At 48.3% G+C, this 25,304-nt stretch overlaps 1 pseudogene; it reads right to left on the reverse strand.

Annotated features, from left to right (window-relative positions):
- Nucleotides 1-40: 40 nt before the first annotated feature.
- On the reverse strand, nt 41-7,618 carry LOC147711463 (transcription factor HES-5-like; annotated as a pseudogene).
- Between the last annotated feature and the right edge of the window lie 17,686 nt (nt 7,619-25,304).

Here is a 25,304-nt window from a genome sequence, read left to right on the forward strand (position 1 = left end):
TAAAGAAGTCCGAAGAAAAGTCCAGGCCGCAGCCCCCGCATTACCAGGGTCTCCACGGGGCTCTCGTGGGCGGCCTCTTTAGTGCTGCTGGGCCAGGACGGAGGCCGAGAAGGACACACCACCTCTACTGCAGCCGCAGGTCTATGGAGGGCCCGCAGCAGCTTCATCCTGGTCTCTGCGGGGGCTCCGTGGAGGGAGAGGAAGTGCATAGAGTCCTGGAGGCACCGGGAGTAACCTTCACTGGAGGACGCGGCTGCAGGGAGAGAGGAAGGGTTAATGGTTGGACAGTCTCACAGCAGGAAGTGACAACACAGAACAATCTTAGCAGTCAGTGCGCATTGCGAGACTTGAAGACAAAAGTGCTACAATATATCCTAAACCAGGCGCTCCTTGTATGAAAAGCTGGCTGCGCCCGTATAAGGTTTTGAATGAGGCCCCAAAACCATCTTTCAGACCAGCAGTTATAAACATGCATTTATAGTTTGTGTTTTTCTAGTTCAGGGATTGAAAGAAAAATCACCCACTCTTGCTCCCCATCACCTTCAGGACCTCTTTCTGTCCTTATCCAAACTTCACACTTTACCACATTAAAAAGCTAAAATCATGTCACGAGCTCTCATCTGGTGCCGGTGTCTGCACACGCTGGGCCAGGTATGTCACGGCCATTTCTAGGATATCCGCTTTCTCTGCTTTGGGCGGAAGTTCATGCTCATCAAACTCTGCCAAGCGACGAAGATCACGAGGCGCGCCCTTAGGGCACACCCCCTCCGGGCCCCGCCATACGTTCTGCTGGTTGGGCGGCCTGGCGGCCAATAGGCAGCCGGCCGCCCCTTGTCCTTCCGGGTCGCGGGTGACGCACATCCGTAGAGGTGTGAGGGCGGAGACCTCGGGCCTACTTAAAGTCAAACTCCCTTGACCGAGGTCTCTGTTCCCTTCGCCACTACTGGACCGTGTGTGCCCCGCAGCTGCCCTCCGACTGGACCGATCTTCTGGAAACTTTCCCGCGTCTCCCGTTGGATTGTCGAGGGAGAGCGGGCGGTGTCCGAGGGGATCCTGGTTGCGGCAGGCGTCGGTCCCCCTTAAGCTGCATCTCCCGTTGGATTGTCGAGGGAGTGCGGCGGCCAGCTGGTGTTGGTGGCGGTGGCGGAGATAGAGAACAGGGTGCCGTGCACTTTGCCAGGTGAGGAGTCGGGCCTCGGGGGGCCTCGTGGGCAGCCATAGTTCGCGGGGGGAGTGTTTGGTTAGGTAGTGCCTGCCTTCCCGCCTTTATTGTTGGGTTGCGGCTGCACGCGGGGCCTCTTTGGGTGCGGGCTTCTGCCGGGCGGTGTGGGCGGTTGCGCTGGGGAGACCGGGTGCAGGGAGCGGAGATTCTGAGGCCGCACGCGTCGAGGTTCCTTGGCAGCGCGCCGGGTGGGGTTGCTAGGCTACGCAGTCGCGCTCAGGGGTAGTCAGGAGGACGCTAGCAGCGCAGATCGCGAGCGCAGGTTGGCGCGCGTGTTAAAAGACAGTATTGAGATGGCGCCCAAAAAGGGAGGGCAGAAGAGGAAGGATACAGAACCGGAGCTGGCGCAGATAATGAAATTGTTGTTGCGTAAACTAGGCGAAAACTCCCCAGATAATGATACTGGGAGCGATGAGGAGCAGCCAGAGCCAGAGCCTGTAGCAGAGAGGCCACGCAGGGAAGGGGTACCACCTAGGGCGGCATTTCCCACACTGAAGAAGAAGGGCAAAGCACACCCGAAGAGTAAAGGGGGGGACAAGACGCAAAAACGTAGGCACACTCCGGTATCAGAGGAGGAGGACGAGGGATCAGTAGGTCCCGTCCACACTCCGCCACTCATACCCGAGGTAGTGGTGGTTCCCCCCCCCAGCACCACTCGTGCCGCAGGCCATTGTCCTGCCTCCAATGGATCCGGTTGGGTCACTGTTGACGGAAATCAGGGAGGCTTTACACGCTTTAGCACCAGGGGGGGCACCCCGGTTCCGCCCCCACCGCAGCCAGTAGCCGCAGTCGCGGTGGTGCAGGACCCTTTGGAAGGCCTAATAGCATTGGTTGCTTCCCTAGTAGGGCAATTATCATCCCAAAATGGGGTGGGGGAGCGAGTAAACACGGGGGCGACAGAGCCATGGGTTCCACTGCAGGCAGTAGAGCAGGGGGCACTGCAGGACATCCAGAGACAGCTGGCGCAGGTAGTAGAGTTGCGCAAGGAGGCAACAACTGGAGCGAGCGGATCCCAACCCCCGGCAGCTGCACTGGCATCGGGTCTTTTGGGAGGTAAGGTAGGTGGCAATACGGGGAGGCCCAGTGAGATTGGTGGGTCTCTTGGGGGAATGCACGGCAATGTGCTGTCACAATCAGGTATGCTGGCGACACATTTGACCCCGGAAATGCGCGAAAAAATTTGGAAAGGCGCTTACGTGGACATTTTTCCTTAATTAGGCCCAATAGGAGGGATGTAGATTTCAAGGAGAGGGAGGGCAAAGAGGGATCCTTTAAGAAAAGGAGGCCGAGGGTGGAGGAGACTCTGACTAACTGGCTTTTTGGTTTCCATGTTTTTGTAACGGTTCTTTTGGAGAAGAGACCGGATCTAGCTATCCCTCTGGTATTCTACACTAATAAAATTGTGAAAGCGCATGCGACGCATGGGGGCTCAGTGTGGTTAAATTATGATAGGGATTTCCGTTGGGCCAAGGAAGAGAACCCAAGCATTGGATGGGACCAGGTGGAGGTGAACGCATGGTTGGAGAGTGTTAGCAGGAGGGACCAGCCCGCTAGGCAGCCCTTTCGGACATCTCAGGGGGGCCCAGGGGGAAAAAGAGGAGCTTGTTGGGCCTTCAATAGCAAGGGGTGCACGTGGCCACCTGGACAATGCAAATTTAAACACGCATGTTCTTACTGCGGTCACTCCTCTCATCCTGAGTTCAAGTGCAATAAAAAAGCAAAGGAGCGGGGGGGGGTGCAGCTCCAAGGGACATCAAACCTCCACAGGCGTAAACTGCCTACCCCGGTTGATATTGGACGACTGATTTATTGGCTGGACCTGTACCCTGATAGAGTGGCACCCAAGGTTTTGTTTGAGGGTTTCTCTGAAGGATTCCGCATTCCTGCTTTACATGTTACGCCAGTTAGCCAGTGCAATAATCTGGTGTCAGCCAGGACTCACTCATCAGTTGTGGTGGCAAAGGTAGAAAAAGAGCGCTCCCTGGGTCGGGTAGCTGGACCATTCCCTGCCCCTCCCTGGGACAACTATGTTTGCTCGCCACTGGGGGTGGTACCAAAAAAGGAGCTGGGGCAGTTCAGGATGATCCACAACCTCTCTGCCCCGAGGGGGTCTTCAGTGAACGGTTCCATCGACCCAGCCCTTTGCACGGTCACGTACTCGTCCTTTGACTTCGCTGTGCAGAAAGGGAGGGACCTTGGGCGAGGGGCTTTGTTAGCTAAAACAGACATCGAGGCGGCCTTTCGCCTGTTGCCAGTACACCCAGAGGATTACCAATTTCCGGGTTTTCAGGTGCAGCATCAGTTTTATTATGACAAATGTATGCCTATGGGAAGCGCTGTGTCTTGTAAGTACTTTGAGACCTTTAGTTCTATGTTACAATGGGTCTTTTCATACAGGTCAGGGTGCATGGATGTGGTACACTATTTGGATGATTTCATGGTAATGGGCCCTGCTGAGTCGAGCAGGTGGGCGCAGGCGCTCAGTGATCTGGTAGACATGTTTCAGGAATTCGGGGCCCCCCTGGCACCCAGCAAGACAGTGGGCCCGGAGACGTGCATGTCCTTCTTGGGGATTGAAATTGATACAGTGGCAGGGGAGTGCAGGTTACCCATGGATAAGGTGCTAGCGTTCTCTCAGGCGATTGAGGCAGCCTTAGCAGGCCCAAAGGTGTCTCTGCACCAGCTCCAAGTCCTGGTAGGGCAGCTGAATTTCGCGCTGCGCATCATCCCGATGGGTCGCACTTTCTCCAGGTCTATTGCCCATCTGGGTGGCGGTTACTATCTGGGCAGATTGCTTCAGGGACAGGGCTGTGACTTTCTGGTCTGACAACATGGCTGTTGTCCAGGTCATCAATAGGCAGGGAGCCACCTGCCCACATGTGCTGCGCTTATTAAAATTGGTGGTGCTTGCTTGCTTGAAATTGAACTTAACCTTCAAGGCGGCGCATATACCTGGTATTGATAATCATGCTGCTGATGCTTTGTCTCGTTCCAAGTTGCAGGAGTTCCGGAGGTTCCACCCGCAGGTGGAGGAGCGAATGACTATGTTCCCTACATCACTGTGGACAATTGGAGCCCCGCTAAAGCGGGGCTGGTAGGTGCCCTCCTGAGTGACCGCACGAGGCGGGCTTACCAGCAGCATTTTAATGTGTACAGGTCTTTCACGGAGCGGGCAGGCGCTTCAAGAATTTTTTCCCCAGACTCAATACATGGTTTTCTTCAGGTGTTAAGGGATCAGGGCAGGGCCGTGGCTTATGCAAGGGCCAACTTGTCGGCGATCGGTTTCTTTGCCAAGGTAGCGGGGGAGCGGGACCCAGGGGCTTCCTTTCTCATCAAGAAGGCCTTGACGGGGTGGGCCAGACTGGAGGGGCCAAGGCGGGATTGCCGTAGGCCTCTGGATCTCCCGACCTTGATTGATATCCTGGGGGTCTTGCCATCGGTGTGTGATTCTCCGTTTGAGGGGGCCTTGATGGGTGCGGCCTTCTGCTTAGCCGTTTATGGGGCGTTCCGCCTGGGGGAGATAGTCGGGGCCTCCAGACTGGATCATGGGGGGGGCCTGCAGTTCCGGGACTTGGTGCTTTCCCAGAGTGGGCGTGTAGTACTGTTGAGACGTTCCAAGACGGATCAGGGCGGGAGGGGTGCCTCCGTCCACCTTTGTCCCGCCCCGGGGGTGGCGGCCTGCCCGGTAGCCCGGATGCAAGCCTATCTAGCCGTACGTCCAGCCGGGGGGGGCCGGGCCTTGTTCATTCACAAGAATGGCCACTGTTTGTCACAGTATCAATTTAAGGCTGTTTTCAGGTTGGCCTTGGTGGATCTGGGTCTGGGTTCTGCCGGGTTTTCCTCTCACTCCTTCAGAATTGGGGCTGCTACCTTAGCGGCCGGGGCGGGCCTCTCGTCCGACGCAGTAAAGGGGGTCGGGCGCTGGACGTCGGGCTGCTACAAAAGATATGTTAGGCCAGATTTGTTATGACCAGAATTGACCTCCTCTTGTTTGACGGTGTTTAATGGTGTCTTCTTTCTCCTTCTGATTAGTATGCCAGAATCGGTGGTATGGGTTCTGGGGCACTCCTTCGTGCGTCGTGCGGCGGTGCGCTTGCAGCAACGTAAGGTGGTGAAGCCAGCGGACTTGGACGAGACCGAATTCTTGTGGCATGGCGTCGGCGGGATGCGGATCCGACACTTGAGGCGGACAGTCGAGGAACTCAGAGCACAGAAGCGTCACAAGTCTCCAGACTGGATTGTGATACATTTGGGAGGCAACGACATGGTCGACAGAGGACGCTTGGCCGTCAAGGAGGCCTCACTGGCAGAATTTGCCTGGCTAGGGCACACGTTCCCGGCAGCAAAGATTGTTTGGTCAGGCATGCTCTCACGCAGGACATGGGGCCCAGGAGTCCGGGTCAGATCTTTGAACGTTTCAGTGAGGAGACTAAATGGTGAATTGGCGAGGCTGTGCTCAGCGAAGGGCCGCTTGCACTACATTCAGCACAGGTTGATCTGTGAAGAAGCAATGTACCACCAGGACGGGGTACACCTGTCGGACTTAGGAACAGACACTTTCATAAGAGAACTTTGGTCATTCATTGCGAACGCAGATGGGGAGGGTGTCAGACCTGAGGGCCTTGGCCACCCTTGTGGCGGAAAAGAGACCTGCGAGCAATAAACAGTGATTGATGCGAGGCCGCCTGGCGGACTCCATAGGCCAGCTCTGAGGGGGGATATGGTAAGCTCTCCGCGGGGAGGAAGTCACCACCGGCTGGGGAGGCTAGGGGGACAGATTTCGAGCCTCCTGGGCATCCCAGGGCAGCCTGGTGGTAGAGGAGTGGGCCCTGGTAATGACGGACAAGGAACAGGAGTGCGGGCCTACCACTCTAGGGGGCAGGTGCACGGCACCTGGCGTAGGATACCCCAGCGCGAGATGCGAACCAGATGGGGCTCCTCCCTTAGGGCTGGGGGAACAGGAAATGTACAAGAGTTGTTTTTAAATGTAATTATGAATATCAATATGCATAGTGTATGCTTGTCATGTTTATTCAATGTTGAGAATTAAACATGGCCTTTTTACCCCACGGAAATCTCCTGGTTATTTGAAATGTAATGTGGGGTATTGCATGTTGTGTTCATGTTGGGGAAGAGGCGGGGGCAGAACTGGAGGGTGCGGGTCCTATGCCAAGCGACGAAGATCACGAGGCGCGCCCTTAGGGCACGCCCCCTCCGGGCCCCGCCATACGTTCTGCTGGTTGGGCGGCGTGGCGGCCAATAGGCAGCCTGCCTCCCCTTGTCCTTCCGGGTCGCGGGTGATGCACATCCGTAGAGGTGTGAGGGCGGAGACCTCGGGACTAATTAAGGTCAAACTCCCTTGACCGAGGTCTCTGTTCCCTTCGCCACTACTGGACCGTGTGTGCCCCGCAGCTGCCCTCGACTGGACCGATCTTCTGGAAACTCCCACCCACCCGTCCCTTAGAATAGGGGTTTGAGGGGGCGTTGTTGCGGAAAAGAGACCTGCGAGCAATAAACAGTGATTGATGGGAGGCCGCCTGGCGGACTCCATAGGCCAGCTCTGAGGGGGGATATGGTAAGCTTTCCGCGGGGAGGAAGTCACCACCGGCTGGGGAGGCTAGGGCGACAGATTTTGAGCCTCCTGGGCGTCCCAGGGCAGCCTGGTGGTAGAGGGGTGGGCCCTGGTAATGACGGACAACGAAACAGGAGTGCGGGCCTACCACTCTAGGGGGCAGGTGCACGGCACCTGGCGTAGGATACCCCAGCGCGAGATGCGAACCAGATGGGGCTCCTCCCTTAGGGCTGGGGGAACAGGAAATGTACAAGAGTTGTTTTTAAATGTAATTATGAATATCAATATGCATAGTGTATGCTTGTCATGTTTATGCAATGTTGAGAATTAAACATGGCCTTTTTACCCCACGGAAATATCCTGGTTATTTGAAATGTAATGTGGGGTATTGCATGTTGTGTTCATGTTGGCGAAGAGGCGGGGGCAGAACTGGAGGGTGCAGGCCCTATCTCTGCAGTAACATCCTCAGCTGCTCAATGCTGCTGTTGATGCGATCTCTCCTCAGCTTCCCCACCAGTGGCTTCCTCAGCTGCAGAGACAAAATGTAGATTTGTTATTTTATTGGCACAAACTTGGAAAGTTTGTTAACAACACCGTTAAAACAGTCTGCGTTAAAAATAATCTACAATCACAGTTAAAATATTTAAGGCTGCCTTTGAATGTAATATATGAAATACAAACAGCTGATTGGATGGACATTGGTATTTTTCTGTAATATAAGCTTGCATATAAAGCGCTATTATAAATGTCATATATCTAACCTTTCTAACTCCTCTCCCCTCGCGCTCCTCTTCATAGTTTCTCTTGGTGCTGAAAGGCGCCATCTTGCCCAGTGTGGGGTGAAGAGCGGGGTCTCTGCCGTGAACCCACAGTGATCGGTATCTGAAGAGCTCGCTCCCTCCTGCCCTATTTATTCCCCTCAACCTGAAGGGTAAGATGTGAGTCTGGAGAGAGGTCGCGCAATAAGAACAACCACACCAAATATTTGCACTTAGCATAAAAGGTTACTTTATTAGGCCAGGCAACATAAATTAGAAAACTTGCTACAAAATACATTATAGGAACAAATACCCCATTGTCATTACTCTTGAAACTTTTGCTATTCAACCAAATATTCCCCACAAGACTTCTCATCAAAAATACCCCATGAAATGCACAATCCCAATCAACCTTTCCAACCCCCCCTCCCCCCCCCCCCAAAGGGAAGGATAAGCCCGCTCCAGACCATCCAACCCCCAAGAAAAAAAGCACCCAATGAAAATCAGCGAACCAGGAAAATGCTACCTGACCTAAAGTGACTTTAAAAAAAAAAAAAAAATGTTTTTTATTTCTTATAGGGAGGGTGGGTGGTTCACAAAACGACAGCCTACCAAACTCCTCACCTAAAGACCTCCGTTTTTCCCAAACTGCCACCTGCCTTGCTCCCGCTAAGCCCCGCCCCCTGCCTACCTAAGCCCTCACGCGCTGTGTGGACTGTTCCACCGCGAACTTCCCCAAGGGGACAGCGGCTCGTGCCGCGATCCCCTTGGGACCCCATTCCCACACTCGGCAGCCAATCAGAGAGCATCAGGGACAATGGAAGTGTGGCACATTACAGGGCGGGAGGCGGGACGCAAAGAATCAGAGTGTGAGAAAGACGTGAACATTCAAGAAAGAACCGCAGGGTATGTGTTCATACATCAGGTACCGGTCACAAGCTGACTATCCTGTTACCTGAACATTCTTTTAAAAGGTGGAGGTACATACGGCTACAGGCAATCGATGTAAGCAGAGAACCTCAGTGCACATAACTACTGATATTAAATCAATGCTTCTCCACGTGGTTACCCTGTGACGTTGAAGTAACGCGAACAAGGGTCCCTTCTCAATAGCTAAATGGTGTGTTTATTGAAGGCCCGCGCGCGGCAGTGAGCGCCGAGGTATGCATTGAAAGACCTGCCTTGACGTGATTGCAGAGCACGGATGCCAGCGGCCCTGGTGCAAACAAGGAAATGCCTCTGCCCCGTCCACTAATTGGTTAGAGGCAGAGTAAAAACAGCCGTAATTAGGGTTCAGTGGGTCCCTAAAGCCCATAGGCCCCAGTACTATTGATAGCTGTGCCATGCTGCCTTCAAAAATGAACACCGTGGGCTGGATGTGACCTAAAATGCTATGCCTGTTGATTGAGGGGGAGGCCTTGCTCCATGGACTGAGGACGGAGTGCTGTGAAAACGTACTGCTCAGTAGCTGGGAAATAGAACACGTGAACCTTCTCTTTTGAGGTGGTGTGAAAGTGTGTCCTTAACTGGCATCCCAGTGTAAATGTGCTTCAAACAGCGCCGCTGGGTTGTAAAAGGTCACACGTGACTACTTCTGGTGTGAAAACGTGTGAACGTGTGCTTCCTCCCTAGTGATGGGGTGGGAAAGTGTCTTGTAAATTACACCCGTCTCTCTCTTGTAATGTCTGTGACAGTGTGCTGCACACGTTGCGGGGTTGCTAAAGGGTGTACGTGTGCTTACTCTAGTGATGGGGTGTAAAAAGGGCCTTGCTACATCCGTCTCTTGAGATGTATGTGAAAGTGTGCTGCGCACGTGGCGGGATTGATAGCGTGAGAACGTGTGCTGCACGGAGGCGTGTGCTTTCTCTCTCGTGTTAATGTGTGAAAAGTGTGGTGTTATTTACCCCCGCCTGTGAAAGCAGCAGCTCTCAAGCTGAGATTCGGCACCAGAGGGAGGGAGGGCGCCCCTTTGATCAGGCATTGACTGAATCCCTCCCCGTGACTTGTGCTGTATGCACTTTAAAGAACAGTGCACCTGTGGAATACTGGGGCTTACACTGGTTGGCTGCAGCACTAAGACAATCATCATGTGTTATAATGAAGTGTGGGGACCGTGTCAAAAGTAGAATCTTCTTATGTGGGATAAGCCTGACTTTAGGTTGAAGGGAAAATGCATGTACACAAAACTTGGTAGATACCCCTAATGGCCTGTCGTTCTAGAGAGTTACAGGCATTAATTACACAGAGGCAGTGAAACAGTGAAATACTTACTGATTCTAAGAAACACAAAACCAAAGCAAATAACTTACAAGATGGCGACCATGACATGGAAATAAATATAGGCAGACACGGGAACTTTAACAAATAAGCATTGGCAAAACCAATAGGTTGCGCCTTTGTGAATTCTACTGGTGTTGTCAATGTTTTGTTAGGCATATTACACACTGAAAAATAGCTTAAAGATTTTAAAAAAGCCCTTGACGCAGACAACGCTGGCCACATCATAGCATTTTTTGTTGAATGCTAGAGACTAAGTAATGGCCCCTGGGTACTGCAATACAAAGTAAAAAATCGAAATATATAGGCCTGGGTACCTTTTTCTGACACAATAGCCTACAAATGTGTGAGCAACTCAGAACTGGTTGCCATATAGAGGTGGGATGTAGGCTGTGTTGAGAGCTGCAGGGGATGCTTGTCCTGTCATGCGTTGCAATGGAAGCACTCCTAAGGCTAACAAATTTGTATGCTGGATGTGTCCATATCTCAGACAAGCGTGAATCCCTGGTAGTTTGAAATGAAAGTTTATTTATGGGGGTGCCAGGATAACGGACAGACCAAGTCTTGCCACTTCAAATGCCTTTTCTCAAGACTGATGTGTTCATTCAAAGAATGGCTGATGCCTGTGTGTTGGTCAATCTGTAAGTGGCACCTACGACATACAATGGCTAAGGGGAAGGGGAAGTCTTTTTATCCAGCATTACATAATTTTGCCAAGGATGCTGCGAAAGCCATAGGGCCTGGTGTTGCCGAGTCCCGTCCCAAGAGAGAGCCCCGCAAGGAGACCCAACCCCTGGGCACAGAAAAATAGTGAAACCACAACTGTCTTGGATTAGGGGTCAGAACAACCCTGGCCGTATTTGATTAAAATGATAAACATAATAAATAAATTGTTACAAATTTACAAAACTCTGATGACCCGCCAAACGGTCCCGAATCTTCGTACACCAATTCTGTACACAATGTATTTCCATTTTTTTATGGAAGGCTAACCTTAACATAGTGTCTAATACATAGCCACTCCTAACCTAAAACTAAATTGTGTACATTCTGTATTCTGCGCATCCCGAATGAGCCTACAGGCAAGGTTATGACTGGTCCAACTAAATGCTAGGTACACCCTACCCTCTGGAGTGACCTTGCGCAGGAGGCTTGGTTGCCCAGAAAGGTTACCTCTCTCAGGCACCTCCTACTCCATCAAATAATACCCCCAAGGGGGGGCGTGGCTAGCGCCCGAAGAAGATGGCGGTGCTTCCCTAGCTCTCCCAGACGGCGGAGGAGGCGGCGTTCCTAGCGTGACCCACCACGACATGTGAATATATCTCGCTGACGGTAATGGCGTAGGAACATCTTCAGACTCGGAGGATTCGATTTTTGGAACTTTTACCAAGCTGTTTCATGCCTTGTATGCCAAGTGAGTGCGGCGGGCCGTTCCTGCTTTCACGGCCGCCATTTTGTATGTACAAAAATGTTCAAATGGGCTTTTCCTCTATTTATCTTCTGCCTGAAACCTCATGTCTTGTTGCTCTATAACGTTGAAGTGACTGCTGCTTTTATGTGACACAACGCTGATGGAGTTCCCGCTACTACGCGGTCCACACTGCTCTATTGTTCAGCACCACTGCTGATCTTGTTTTTTTGGGCATCGTTTTTCTTCACAGTGATTTTTTCTTTAATGAGGCTGTGCGCTACAGAGCATCCATGACGTTTTTGCTCATGGGTTTTTCATCTTTCCTCAAATGAACTGTATTTTTCAATTGCTCCCTGCTATAGGCTCATACGATCTTATCATTCCTGACAGCAGTGTATGCTCGAATGGTCTCTAAACACTGTTGAACACTTCTCTCCAATACTTTCAATGGATTCCTGGACCTCATACAGCCAACATATCCAGCATACTCAATACAATAACTGATTACCAACCTTCCATTGTGTAATTATACTAATTTTTACGCCTTCTGAGATGGTTGCTTTACTTCTTGATACCTACTCTCATGGTTTTAATACCTATTTGTGGCTATCGTTCTTTTTTGTGACAGGATGTACATGGTAATTTGCATCTAGTGTCTTATTATCAATGTGGTATTGATGCTTTTATGACATGTCTCTTTCCTCTGATCTTTTTACCTGCTAATCTCTGTTCCAGATATGTTTATTTACTTATACCATTTATGCTTACATTACTTGGCTGCATATGTACAACATGGTTTCTTCTTGTTGGAATCTACGCCTAATTTGCCTTTGAATTCACTGACTCTGCACCTGTGGCACTTCCGCCATAGTTTTGGCCTATGAACTCTGTTGTTTCAGTTACCATATATTTACAGTGTCTTCTACGCTAGATATACCTACTTAGTTCGTTGACTGATTGTAATGTTATCCTAGTAGTTGTGAATTGTGATTTCACTGCTTTTGTCCTATATTTTTTGAACTGCTCACCTTCTTTATGTGAAAGTTATCCAAGGATTTACATAAACCATCTCCCTCTTCACTCAAATTCTTAATTCACACGAGCTCTCGATATCATTGTCTCACAATGGAGGACTCACTTGACGCATCACTTAAAAGTTCATCAACATCCTCAGCTACGTCAACGTCTTGTGCTAATAAGAGCTCCATCAAAAGGTTAAAAAAGGACCCTCCTTCTCCTCCATAGCAGCCAACTTCGGTTACAATGGATCTTCTATTAGATGAAATTAGGGCCTTCTGCCCTTTTATTGAGGAAACTAAAACCACACTCCAAATGCTCTCTGAGAAGTGGTCAAATGTCGACGAATGTGTCACCCTGTTGGAATAAAATGTTGCTTCTCTCAACTCTTCTGCATCCAAGGTAGACCCACTATGTGCACAGGTTTCAGCTCTCCATAAGCAAATTGAAAGTTTGGAAAAACAGAAACAGAAGAAACAACCTACGCATTTATGGTCTTCCAGAAGGTTCAAAAGGCTCTGACCCCCTTGCCTTTTTCAAATCTTTCTTACCAAAAGTTCTTCAACTACCAGAAAGTACCACTCTTAATATACAGAGAGCACACCATCTGGGCCCTCCTCCTAATGGGTTGTCTGCCTCTGCCGCCAAAAAACCACGGGGTGTTATCATCTACTTCCTTGAATGCACTGATTTGCTTAAAAATGTTGTCAGCTGCCAGAGCCATGAATCGAATTACCTGGTCAGGAAATCCTCTTTTCTTCTCACAGGACTATGCTATATCTACTGCAGACCGACGCAAAGAGTTTCTATCTCTCCAACCACAGCTTCGCTCCATGGGAGCACGTTTTGGGCTATTTCATCCTTGCCTTTTCAAAGTGACTCTCAATAATAAAACCACCACTTATGATGACCTGTTAAAGCTGAAGAGCTTTCTTTATTCTCACACTGTTGTCACAATGGCTATTGCCTCAGCTTCAAGCTCTAAGTAACTTCTTTTTGCTGATGGGTCTTGACCTTGCTGATCTCACAGTTGTTGTTTATGATTGTTACTTATAAGAAATGTCTCACGTTCAGAATGCTTGCAGAAGAAGTGTATCATTGGTGTGTGACATGTCAACAAATGAATACAGTGAAAAGAACCCACATTACACTGAGTCACATAGGGGGATCAGGTAGTCATTTCAACAGAATGCAGATGGACTTCATTGAAATGCCTGTTATCAACGGACTAAGAAATGTCCTGGTCATAGTATGTGTCTTTTCGAGATGAGTGGAATCCTACCCAACCAGATGAAATAAAAGTTTCACAATCGGAAATCTGTTATTACGAGAATTGATCTCCAGGGAACAAAATGCCAGTTTCTCTGGATTCAGATAGTGGGGCCCACATTAACAACGAAGTCCTAAAGATGATATGCACAGCATTAGATTACGCAAAGACTACATTGCAGCTATCGACCTGAGGCTTCAGGTATAGTCGAACTAATGAATGGGATTATCAAGTCTCGATTAGCAAAAGTTTGTGCTTCAACATCACTGACATGGCCAGATGCTTTACCTTTGCTACTGATGAGTATTCAAAGTATCTCTGATAGGAAGACTTGTCTATTACCCCATGAAGTACTAATGGGCTGTACAATGAGGATTCCTGCTGTACCTGCAAATTCACTTTTGAACATCGCAGATCATATGATACTTGATTACTGCAAAGGATTGGCTGATGTGGTCCATTAAGTTTCTTACCAAGTTGCAGCTGCCACTTAAGCTTTGCATCAAGAACAGTGCCACAACCTCAATCCTGGTGATTGGGTGGCGACCATGAAGCATGTTTGGAGGACTTGTCTGGAACACAGAGGTGGAAAGGCCCCTTCTAGGTCAACTTAGGGACTAATACTGCTGTTAAATGTGCGGGAGTTCCAAATTGGGTGCACACCTTGCAGAGCAAGAAAGTGATCAATCAAGAAGACTAAAGTATGTTCTTTCATCTGGAATGAAGAGCATTGATGACTTCACCACCACTAATTGAGGGACTGCAAAGAGCAGTGATAGAGAGAATACAAGAACAGCAACGAGAAGAACGGGGTGAAGATTTATAGACTGTAACACAAATACAAATGCCTGTTGTTTCACAAAGTGGCATTAAAGTGTCTAACGAAGTAGAAGCAGAGACTGATCCTCTGTTTGGATACGTGACTGAGACAGTATAAGTACAGTTGGAAGATCTGGGTGAAGGAATAAGCACTGAAACGAGAAGAGTTACCCTTGATGTTGAATGGCCACAAAGCTGTCATCAGAAAAGAATGAGAAAGAGCATATCAGTTGATCAGATTCCATCAACTATTCCTGAAGAGACAGGGACAAGTGATGAAAGTGATAAAGAAGTTGATCACCAAAAACTTAGAGGATCAAAAAGAGAAAGAGTGCCTTTTCCGAAGTATTCAGCACCTGAGTGGTCTTACTAGGTGGACAGAGTACTGAATAAGAGTCCTATTTTAATTGGGGGCAATCATTGCCCCTACCAAACGCACAGCTGAAAGTCGCCGTCCTGGCGGTCAAAATTGTTTCAAAAAATTACTCTCTGTACTCCTTATAATTCATGTTTTAACATCATTTGTCTTCAATTTATATTCAATAGTTTTTTAATCCACACGCGGAGTGGTGTGCCATTTTTCTCGTTTCCTTATGTCAAAGCTGGGCCATCCGAACCTCTAGCTAAAACATGAAAGACGCAAATTCGTCCGAGGCAGTGTTTTGTTTATTAAAACCCAATGCATTTCGGGCCTCTGGTGCCCTTCATCTGGGGTCACTACAAATGAAAATGAATTAAGACTTACATTTAGAAAAAATGTCACCTCTTACATCAGTGATATTTACACTTTACAATTTTACTGAATGCTGAATTACATGTATATTTATCTGTGTTGCCCACCTTATATTCTATAGCAATATTGAACACCCCTCAGCATAACAAATCTATCAGTAGCTCATTCCTAAATGTTCAGATTTCACTCCCAATCAACTCTCAAAACCGTCATCTATCACGTCTTATTCTCAGTCCATTATCTTATGCGGCTCATTGGTTATTGCTACCATTTATTTGATTATTTCTCTCTTGCCTCATGCATACCGATTGCGCTGACATGTTTTAATCAACAAGATTACCTACTCAAACCATCCCCCCGTTTTCATTTAACTTTCATACTCTCATACTTTCTCCTATCCCTGCGCTCTTACTCCCAAACTCCTCCTTTACCCAATTTCACTTAATGCTGTGAAAAAACGTCTCTCCTAAGCCACCAGTATTTCAACCTCACACCCACACATTCACTTGTAACCATTCAGTTAATCCACAGCTAAATAACTACTACACTCACATTTCAAATCATCCCGCACTTTCTCGCCAGACTTCACACATCCCTATAGGACCCGGATCCCCCAGCATGCTCCCCGCTCCCTCCTTATAACCTGACAACCCACATGAGAATCAAAAACAGAGATTTGTGTGGGTGTAAAACGGCCATGTTTAATATTTTGACATTTCATAAACATGACAAGGCATTTCAAAATTCATTACATACAGTTATCAACACAATTTTATTCTTGACTTCCTGATCTTCTTCCGCAAGATTAAGATTCTAATCCTCCAGCACTAAGGGGGCTTCCGGCTCCCCTCTTAAATGCCGTGCATCCACGCGAGGTGGAACCCACCTGCGCCCCATGAGGAGTGGGCCCCCAACCTCGGATCCTTGTTCGCCTTCTCCAGGGGCCCACCCTCCGACCACCAGGCTGACCAGGAACCCAGGAGGCTCGTAACCTGTCGCCCTAGCCTCCCCAGCCGGGGCCCTATTTCACAGCAGAGAGCTTACCGTCTCCCCCCTCAGTGCTGGCCTATGGAGTACGCAAGGCAGACTCCCGTCCATTCCGTCTGTCAATTGTACTGTTCCAAGGTCTTTCTACCGCAACACGCCCCTCCAATCCACTGAGCTAAAGGGACGGGTGGGTGGGAGTTTAAAACTATACAAGGGGCTGTAGGAGGGGGATGCTTCTGGGAGGCCTCCACCGATCCGGTGCAACAGAGGATGGAGAGGCCGGGGTCCCTGCCCCTAGAACCTAAATAGGTCACCAAGCTCCGCCCTCTGTCACACCGGAAGTGCGTCCTCCTGCCCCGGAAGTGTTAAGCGGACGGTCGCCCATTGGGGCAGACCGGCCGCCCCTATCTAGATAAGGTAGGGGGCGGGGGCCGGGGGGCCGGGTCCTAAGTGCGCGCTTGCCGATGCTCTGCTCGTGCTTGGCATTATTATTTGACAAACATCATTCCGTACCTGCCTCGATGTTTAAAATACAACAGTCCTCATTTCCGTTCAACAGATGATGGTTCCCTCCCTGCTCCAGCCCCTTATTTAATCACATGCACCCATGGCAATCGGTCCCTTATGGACAATTTTCCACCAACAGAGTCACTTAAAAAAATAGCTTAGCAATCTCAGAACTCCGACTCCCGTAATGCAGTTTAAAAGTTGGGTTTCAGTGCAACCGCATCATAAACAAAATATTCCATCACAATCCAAAAGTCAATTTCATGAGTGTAAACCTTTAAACTACTTAAAATGCCTTCCGGTGTTTGATGAAGGTTATCGTTCATAATATTATAACACTGTCTTCAATGTACGAACCACGATGTCCCACCAGCCGTGTGGAAAGTTGCTTAATTAGTCCTTCTTTCGTCTTTCTTCATTTCTTTTATGGGTGCTATCCCAATGTATGGCATTATTACGACAACATTCACAGTGGGGGTAGGGATGCACTCCTGTTTCAACTATTATGCCAAACTTGTCCAATATTGTTTTTAAATGCGTGCAGTTTGGATTAGTGCCATGCCCATATGGCACCTGAATAAGAGTCCTATTTTAATTGGGGGCAATCTGTGCCCCCAACCAAACGCACAGCTGAAAGTCGCCGTCCTGGCGGTCAAAATTGTTTCAAAAAATTACTCTCTGTACTCCTTATAATCCATGTTTTAACATCATTTGTCTTCAATTTATATTCAATAGTTTTTTAATCCACACGCGGAGTGGTATGCCAATTTTCTCGTTTTCTTATGTCAAAGCTTTGCATCAAGAACAGTGCCACAACCTCAATCCTGGTGATTGGGTTGCGATCAAGAAGCATGTTTGGAGGACTTGTCTGGAACACCGAGGTGGAAAGGCCCCTTCTAGGTCAATTTAGGGACTAATACTGCTGTTAAATGTGCTGGAGTTCCAAATTGGGTGCACACCTTGCAGAGCAAGAAAGTGATCAATCAAGAAGACTAAAGTACGTTTTTTCATCTGGAATGAAAAGCATTGATGACTTCACCACCACTAATTGAGGGACTGCAAAGAGCAGTGATAGAGAGAATACATGAACAGCAACGAGAAGAACGGGGTGAAGATTTATAGACTGTAACACAAATACAAATGCCTGTTGTTTCACAAAGTGGCATTAAAGTGTCTAACGAAGTAGAAGCAGAGACTGATCCTCTGTTTGGATACGTGACTGAGACAGTATAAGTACAGTTGGAAGATCTGGGTGAAGGAATAAGCCCTGAAACAAGAAGATTTAGAAAAGGGGGTGGTGATGAACAGAGTGTCTGAGTTAAACAGACCACTCTTACCCAGTCCAAAGATCAGGGCTTGATCCATCACCGTTATTTATCTCACTGCCCCATCCCAGCTCAGAACCTGGCTATATGCAAATCAGTCTGTCCCTGGCCCAGTGCATCATGGGAACAGGGCAGACTAAACTACCAAGCCAATTCTTCACCAGAAAGGAGACAAGCTACCGGGGACCGGTTTCTGGCATTTCAGCCTTCTTCGGCCCGGCTTGCTTGAATCCTGATGGAGCAGTGAGAAAGGGACTCATGTCTGAGTATACCCTGCCACACCTATAGTGGCCAAAAACGATTTAGAAAAGGGGGTGGTGATGAACAGAGTGTCTGAGTTAAACAGACCACTCTTACCCAGTCCAAAGATCAGGGCTTGATCCATCACCGTTATTTATCTCACTGCCCCATCCCAGCTCAGAAACTGGCTATATGCAAATCAGTCTGTCCCTGGCCCAGTGCATCATGGGAACAGGGCAGACTAAACTACCAAGCCAATTCTTCACCAGAAAGGAGACAAGCTACCGGGGACCGGTTTCTGGCATTTCAGCCTTCTTCGGCCCGGCTTGCTTGAATCCTGATGGAGCAGTGAGAAAGGGACTCATGTCTGAGTATACCCTGCCACACCTATAGTGGCCAAAAACGATTTAGAAAAGGGGGTGGTGATGAACAGAGTGTCTGAGTTAAACAGACCACTCTTACCCAGTCCAAAGATCAGGGCTTGATCCATCACCGTTATTTATCTCACTGCCCCATCCCAGCTCAGAACCTGGCTATATGCAAATCAGTCTGTCCCTGGCCCAGTGCATCATGGGAACAGGGCAGACTAAACTACCAAGCCAATTCTTCACCAGAAAGGAGACAAGCTACCGGGGACCGGTTTCTGGCATTTCAGCCTTCTTCGGCCCGGCTTGCTTGAATCCTGATGGAGCAGTGAGAAAGGGACTCATGTCTGAGTATACCCTGCCACACCTATAGTGGCCAAAAACGATTTAGAAAAGGGGGTGGTGATGAACAGAGTGTCTGAGTTAAACAGACCACTCTTACCCAGTCCAAAGATCAGGGCTTGATCCATCACTGTTATTTATCTCACTGCCCCATCCCAGCTCAGAACCTGGCTATATGCAAATCAGTCTGTCCCTGGCCCAGTGCATCATGGGAACAGGGCAGACTAAACTACCAAGCCAATTCTTCACCAGAAAGGAGACAAGCTACCGGGGACCGGTTTCTGGCATTTCAGCCTTCTTCGGCCCGGCTTGCTTGAATCCTGATGGAGCAGTGAGAAAGGGACTCATGTCTGAGTATACCCTGCCACACCTATAGTGGCCAAAAACGATTTAGAAAAGGGGGTGGTGATGAACAGAGTGTCTGAGTTAAACAGACCACTCTTACCCAGTCCAAAGATCAGGGCTTGATCCATCACCGTTATTTATCTCACTGCCCCATCCCAGCTCAGAACCTGGCTATATGCAAATCAGTCTGTCCCTGGCCCAGTGCATCATGGGAACAGGGCAGACTAAACTACCAAGCCAATTCTTCACCAGAAAGGAGACAAGCTACCGGGGACCGGTTTCTGGCATTTCAGCCTTCTTCGGCCCGGCTTGCTTGAATCCTGATGGAGCAGTGAGAAAGGGACTCATGTCTGAGTATACCCTGCCACACCTATAGTGGCCAAAAACGATTTAGAAAAGGGGGTGGTGATGAACAGAGTGTCTGAGTTAAACAGACCACTCTTACCCAGTCCAAAGATCAGGGCTTGATCCATCACCGTTATTTATCTCACTGCCCCATCCCAGCTCAGAAACTGGCTATATGCAAATCAGTCTGTCCCTGGCCCAGTGCATCATGGGAACAGGGCAGACTAAACTACCAAGCCAATTCTTCACCAGAAAGGAGACAAGCTACCGGGGACCGGTTTCTGGCATTTCAGCCTTCTTCGGCCCGGCTTGCTTGAATCCTGATGGAGCAGTGAGAAAGGGACTCATGTCTGAGTATACCCTGCCACACCTATAGTGGCCAAAAACGATTTAGAAAAGGGGGTGGTGATGAACAGAGTGTCTGAGTTAAACAGACCACTCTTACCCAGTCCAAAGTTCAGGGCTTGATCCATCACCGTTATTTATCTCACTGCCCCATCCCAGCTCAGAACCTGGCTATATGCAAATCAGTCTGTCCCTGGCCCAGTGCATCATGGGAACAGGGCAGACTAAACTACCAAGCCAATTCTTCACCAGAAAGGAGACAAGCTACCGGGGACCGGTTTCTGGCATTTCAGCCTTCTTCGGCCCGGCTTGCTTGAATCCTGATGGAGCAGTGAGAAAGGGACTCATGTCTGAGTATACCCTGCCACACCTATAGTGGCCAAAAACGATTTAGAAAAGGGGGTGGTGATGAACAGAGTGTCTGAGTTAAACAGACCACTCTTACCCAGTCCAAAGATCAGGGCTTGATCCATCACCGTTATTTATCTCACTGCCCCATCCCAGCTCAGAACCTGGCTATATGCAAATCAGTCTGTCCCTGGCCCAGTGCATCATGGGAACATGGCAGACTAAACTACCAAGCCAATTCTTCACCAGAAAGGAGACAAGCTACCGGGGACCGGTTTCTGGCATTTCAGCCTTCTTCGGCCCGGCTGGCTTGAATCCTGATGGAGCAGTGAGAAAGGGACTCATGTCTGAGTATACCCTGCCACACCTATAGTGGCCAAAAACGATTTAGAAAAGGGGGTGGTGATGAACAGAGTGTCTGAGTTAAACAGACCACTCTTACCCAGTCCAAAGATCAGGGCTTGATACATCACCGTTATTTATCTCACTGCCCCATCCCAGCTCAGAACCTGGCTATATGCAAATCAGTCTGTCCCTGGCCCAGTGCATCATGGGAACAGGGCAGACTAAACTACCAAGCCAATTCTTCACCAGAAAGGAGACAAGCTACCGGGGACCGGTTTCTGGCATTTCAGCCTTCTTCGGCCCGGCTTGCTTGAATCCTGATGGAGCAGTGAGAAAGGGACTCATGTCTGAGTATACCCTGCCACACCTATAGTGGCCAAAAACGATTTAGAAAAGGGGGTGGTGATGAACAGAGTGTCTGAGTTAAACAGACCACTCTTACCCAGTCCAAAGATCAGGGCTTGATCCATCACCGTTATTTATCTCACTGCCCCATCCCACCTCAGAACCTGGCTATATGCAAATCAGTCTGTCCCTGGCCCAGTGCATCATGGGAACAGGGCAGACTAAACTACCTAGCCAATTCTTCACCAGAAAGGAGACAAGCTACCGGGGACCGGTTTCTGGCATTTCAGCCTTCTTCGGCCCGGCTTGCTTGAATCCTGATGGAGCAGTGAGAAAGGGACTCATGTCTGAGTATACCCTGCCACACCTATAGTGGCCAAAAACGATATAGAAAAGGGGGTGGTGATGAACAGAGTGTCTGAGTTAAACAGACCACTCTTACCCAGTCCAAAGATCAGGGCTTGATCCATCACCGTTATTTATCTCACTGCCCCATCCCAGCTCAGAACCTGGCTATATGCAAATCAGTCTGTCCCTGGCCCAGTGCATCATGGGAACAGGGCAGACTAAACTACCAAGCCAATTCTTCACCAGAAAGGAGACAAGCTACCGGGGACCGGTTTCTGGCATTTCAGCCTTCTTCGGCCCGGCTTGCTTGAATCCTGATGGAGCAGTGAGAAAGGGACTCATGTCTGAGCATACCCTGCCACACCTATAGTGGCCAAAAACGATTTAGACATGAGTCCCTTGCTCACTGCACCATCAGGATTCAAGCAAGCCGGGCCGAAGACGGCTGTAATGCCAGAAACCGGTCCCCGGGAGCTTGTTTCCTTCCCAGTGTAAGAATTGGCTTTTGTAGTTTGGTTTGCCCTGTTCCCATCATGCACTGGGACAGGAACAGACTAATTTGCATACAGCCAGGTTCTGAAACTGGGATGGTGCAGTGAGCTAAAAAACGGTGTTGGATCTAGCCCTGATCTCTTGACTGGGTGAGAGCTTTCTGCTTAATTCAGAGACTCTGTCCCTCACCACCCCTTGTTGTAAATATTTTTGTCCACCCTAAGCGTGGAAGGGTATTCTCAGATGTGAGACCCTTGCTCATTGCACCATCAGGATTCAAGCAAACCGGGCCGAAGACGGCTGTAATGCCAGAAACCGGTCCCCGGGAGCTTGTTTCCTTCCCAGTGTAAGAATTGGCTTTTGTAGTTTGGTTTGCCCTGTTCCCATCATGCACTGGGACAGGAACAGACTAATTTGCATACAGCCAGGTTCTGAAACTGGGGTGGTGCAGTGAGCTAAAAAACGGTGTTGGATCTAGCCCTGATCTCTTGACTGGGTGAGAGCTTTCTGCTTAATTCAGAGACTCTGTCCCTCACCACCCCTTGTTGTAAATATTTTTGTCCACCCTAAGCGTAGAAGGGTATTCTCAGATGTGAGACCCTTGCTCATTGCACCATCAGGATTCAAGCAAACCGGGCCGAAGACGGCTGTAATGCCAGAAACCGGTCCCCGGGAGCTTGTTTCCTTCCCAGTGTAAGAATTGGCTTTTGTAGTTTGGTTTGCCCTGTTCCCATCATGCACTGGGACAGGAACAGACTAATTTGCATACAGCCAGGTTCTGAAACTGGGATGGTGCAGTGAGCTAAAAAATGGTGTTGGATCTAGCCCTGATCTCTTGACTGGGTGAGAGCTTTCTGCTTAATTCAGAGACTCTGTCCCTCACCACCCCTTGTTGTAAATATTTTTGTCCACCCTAAGCGTGGAAGGGTATTCTCAGATGTGAGACCCTTGCTCATTGCACCATCAGGATTCAAGCAAACCGGGCCGAAGACGGCTGTAATGCCAGAAACCGGTCCCCGGGAGCTTGTTTCCTTCCCAGTGTAAGAATTGGCTTTTGTAGTTTGGTTTGCCCTGTTCCCATCATGCACTGGGACAGGAACAGACTAATTTGCATACAGCCAGGTTCTGAAACTGGGATGGTGCAGTGAGCTAAAAAACGGTGTTGGATCTAGCCCTGATCTCTTGACTGGGTGAGAGCTTTCTGCTTAATTCAGAGACTCTGTCCCTCACCACCCCTTGTTGTAAATATCTGAAACGAGAAGAGTCACCCTTGATGTTGAATGGCCACAAAGCTGTCATCGGAAAAGACTGAGAAAGAGCATATCAGTTGATCGATTCCATCAACTATTCCTGAAGAGACAGGGACAAGTGATGAAAGTGATAAAGAAGTTGATCACCAAAAACTGAGAGGATCAAAAAGAGAAAGAGTGCCTTTTCTGAAGTATTCAGCACCTGAGTGGTCTTACTATGTGGACAGAGTACTGAATGTCACAATACATTAATTGTGTGATGTGAAATCTGGACTGTTTGAGCCTCCATGACATCAACACAGTGAGCATTGTTGGATAAAAGATACTTGACATAAGAACTGTGCAAATACAACGAGACATTGATAAAAAGCTTAATAGATATTTTAGAAGAAATAAAGAAACTGATACTAACTAATTCACATCTTTTATTTTAAAGAAGAGTACCTAGGCCTGAGTCTACTGTAGAACAGACAGGGCACCAATTTTGAAAAACACAGATTAGGGTTAAGGAATGTCTATATGAAGATTGCTTTGCTGAATGTTGCCTATTTCAACAAAGCTACTTACAAAATTCTGCACTGAACTTTGATCTTGGATGCATCTAGTCTGCTTTTGTAAAAACATGTGTTGCCTTAGAAATAAGTGTAAATACATTATGTGCTCGATTTTAGCAATAACAGCAATAATGAATACAGTAGTGGTAGTATGATTTTTTTTAGCACCATAGAATGGGTTTGAAAGCACAAACACAACAAAACCACATACATACCTGAATTATGAAGAGCAATTGAACGTTTCATTTGTTACATACAATTGAGAGGATTACTAAACTAACATTTATTCTAGATTAGTACAGGAATACACACCCGCCATGGGAGCAAAAGACTGTTATGTCATATCTCATTTACCATCTTCAGCATCAGAAGAAGTCATATATGATCACATACCATTATCCCATGACATAACATGTAATAAACTGCTTTTGCATGTATATAAACACAAACATTTTGAATTTTATTTTTCTAACTATGATTTAATGCTTTCTAGTGTGTCTTTAGTAGTAACCATGAATTTACACACTCAAGCAAAAGAAATAGACAAAGCTTGGTACTATTTTATGCCACAAAGACCTATAGATAGTATTGAGGCTTATCAAAACAATTTAACCTGTTGAACCCGACCCTTAGAGAAAGTTTTCATGATGGCTTTACAGGAGAGAAACGTGTAGTATAGATAAACACAGTGATGTTTTGAAAAAGTTTTGGAAGACAGAAGATGAATTTAAATATATCCAGGGACTCGCCGATGTCCCATGAATACCTACCATTACTCAAACACCCCATTGCCATAACAATGCAATGAGCCAATTTCTTATTTCTTTGGATTGGGGTTTATAAGACTCCTGGCCGTAATTATTATCATGTTCACACAAAAAAAGCATTTTATAACATTTTTACACAGTAACCACATTATTTACATTTTGTTTACAAGTGAGACCTGTTAGGGCTAGGTATGTATTAATGTACCCTCACCCTAACAGAGACTCTAGTACATAGGAATCATCTAACCATAACTAGTCTGTTCCTTTGCAACCAACAAAATTTTCCATAACCGTTCCGAGTGAGATCAAGACTGGCTCTGCACCTTGATTTTACCCCTTCCTCTGTCCCAAAAGACGGGGGCCCTCCATATGGGAGGGACCCACCTTTCCTCTCCCCTCCCTACTGGTAAGTCTCCCACTTCGGAAGTTCTTCTGCAGGGGGCCTGGCTGCCCTTAGGATACCTACCGCTGGCACACTCTACACCCAGGTTTGGCGTCCTCCAAGGGCCAGCATTAGGTTGGGCCCAAATGCACCTGCGTGGGTTGTTGATAGGTAAGGACTGCATGTAAGCGACCGCCCAGAACCCCCGCACCCCACCACCTCCTTTCAGCCTGGTGGCAGCACCCCTTGGAGGGTCCAGGAATGCACATGTTAAATTTGGTAAATCAGGATACCGTAAAGGGCCCAAAGTGTCCCCCCAATCTTGACCTCACCCACCAAGCCTTAATACGACAATTCAAGAGAATGCAATATTGTGAGTGCTAAACCAATCCAAGAGTGAACAAAACAACAAGATATTACATATCATACATTTGTCATGATAAATCACTAGCACAATTACATTGTTATCATTCCCAACAAATGAAAATCCTCCGGGTGAACCTGAAGCAGCCGAAAGTGGATTCTATGTCTGCTTTTGCCAACAAAGTCCCAGGTCCCAGCTTCTGGAGCATTACAATTGCTTGATCAAGCGA

This window comes from Lissotriton vulgaris, chromosome 5 (genome assembly GCF_964263255.1).
Source record: "Lissotriton vulgaris chromosome 5, aLisVul1.2, whole genome shotgun sequence".
NCBI lineage: Eukaryota > Metazoa > Chordata > Amphibia > Caudata > Salamandridae > Lissotriton > Lissotriton vulgaris.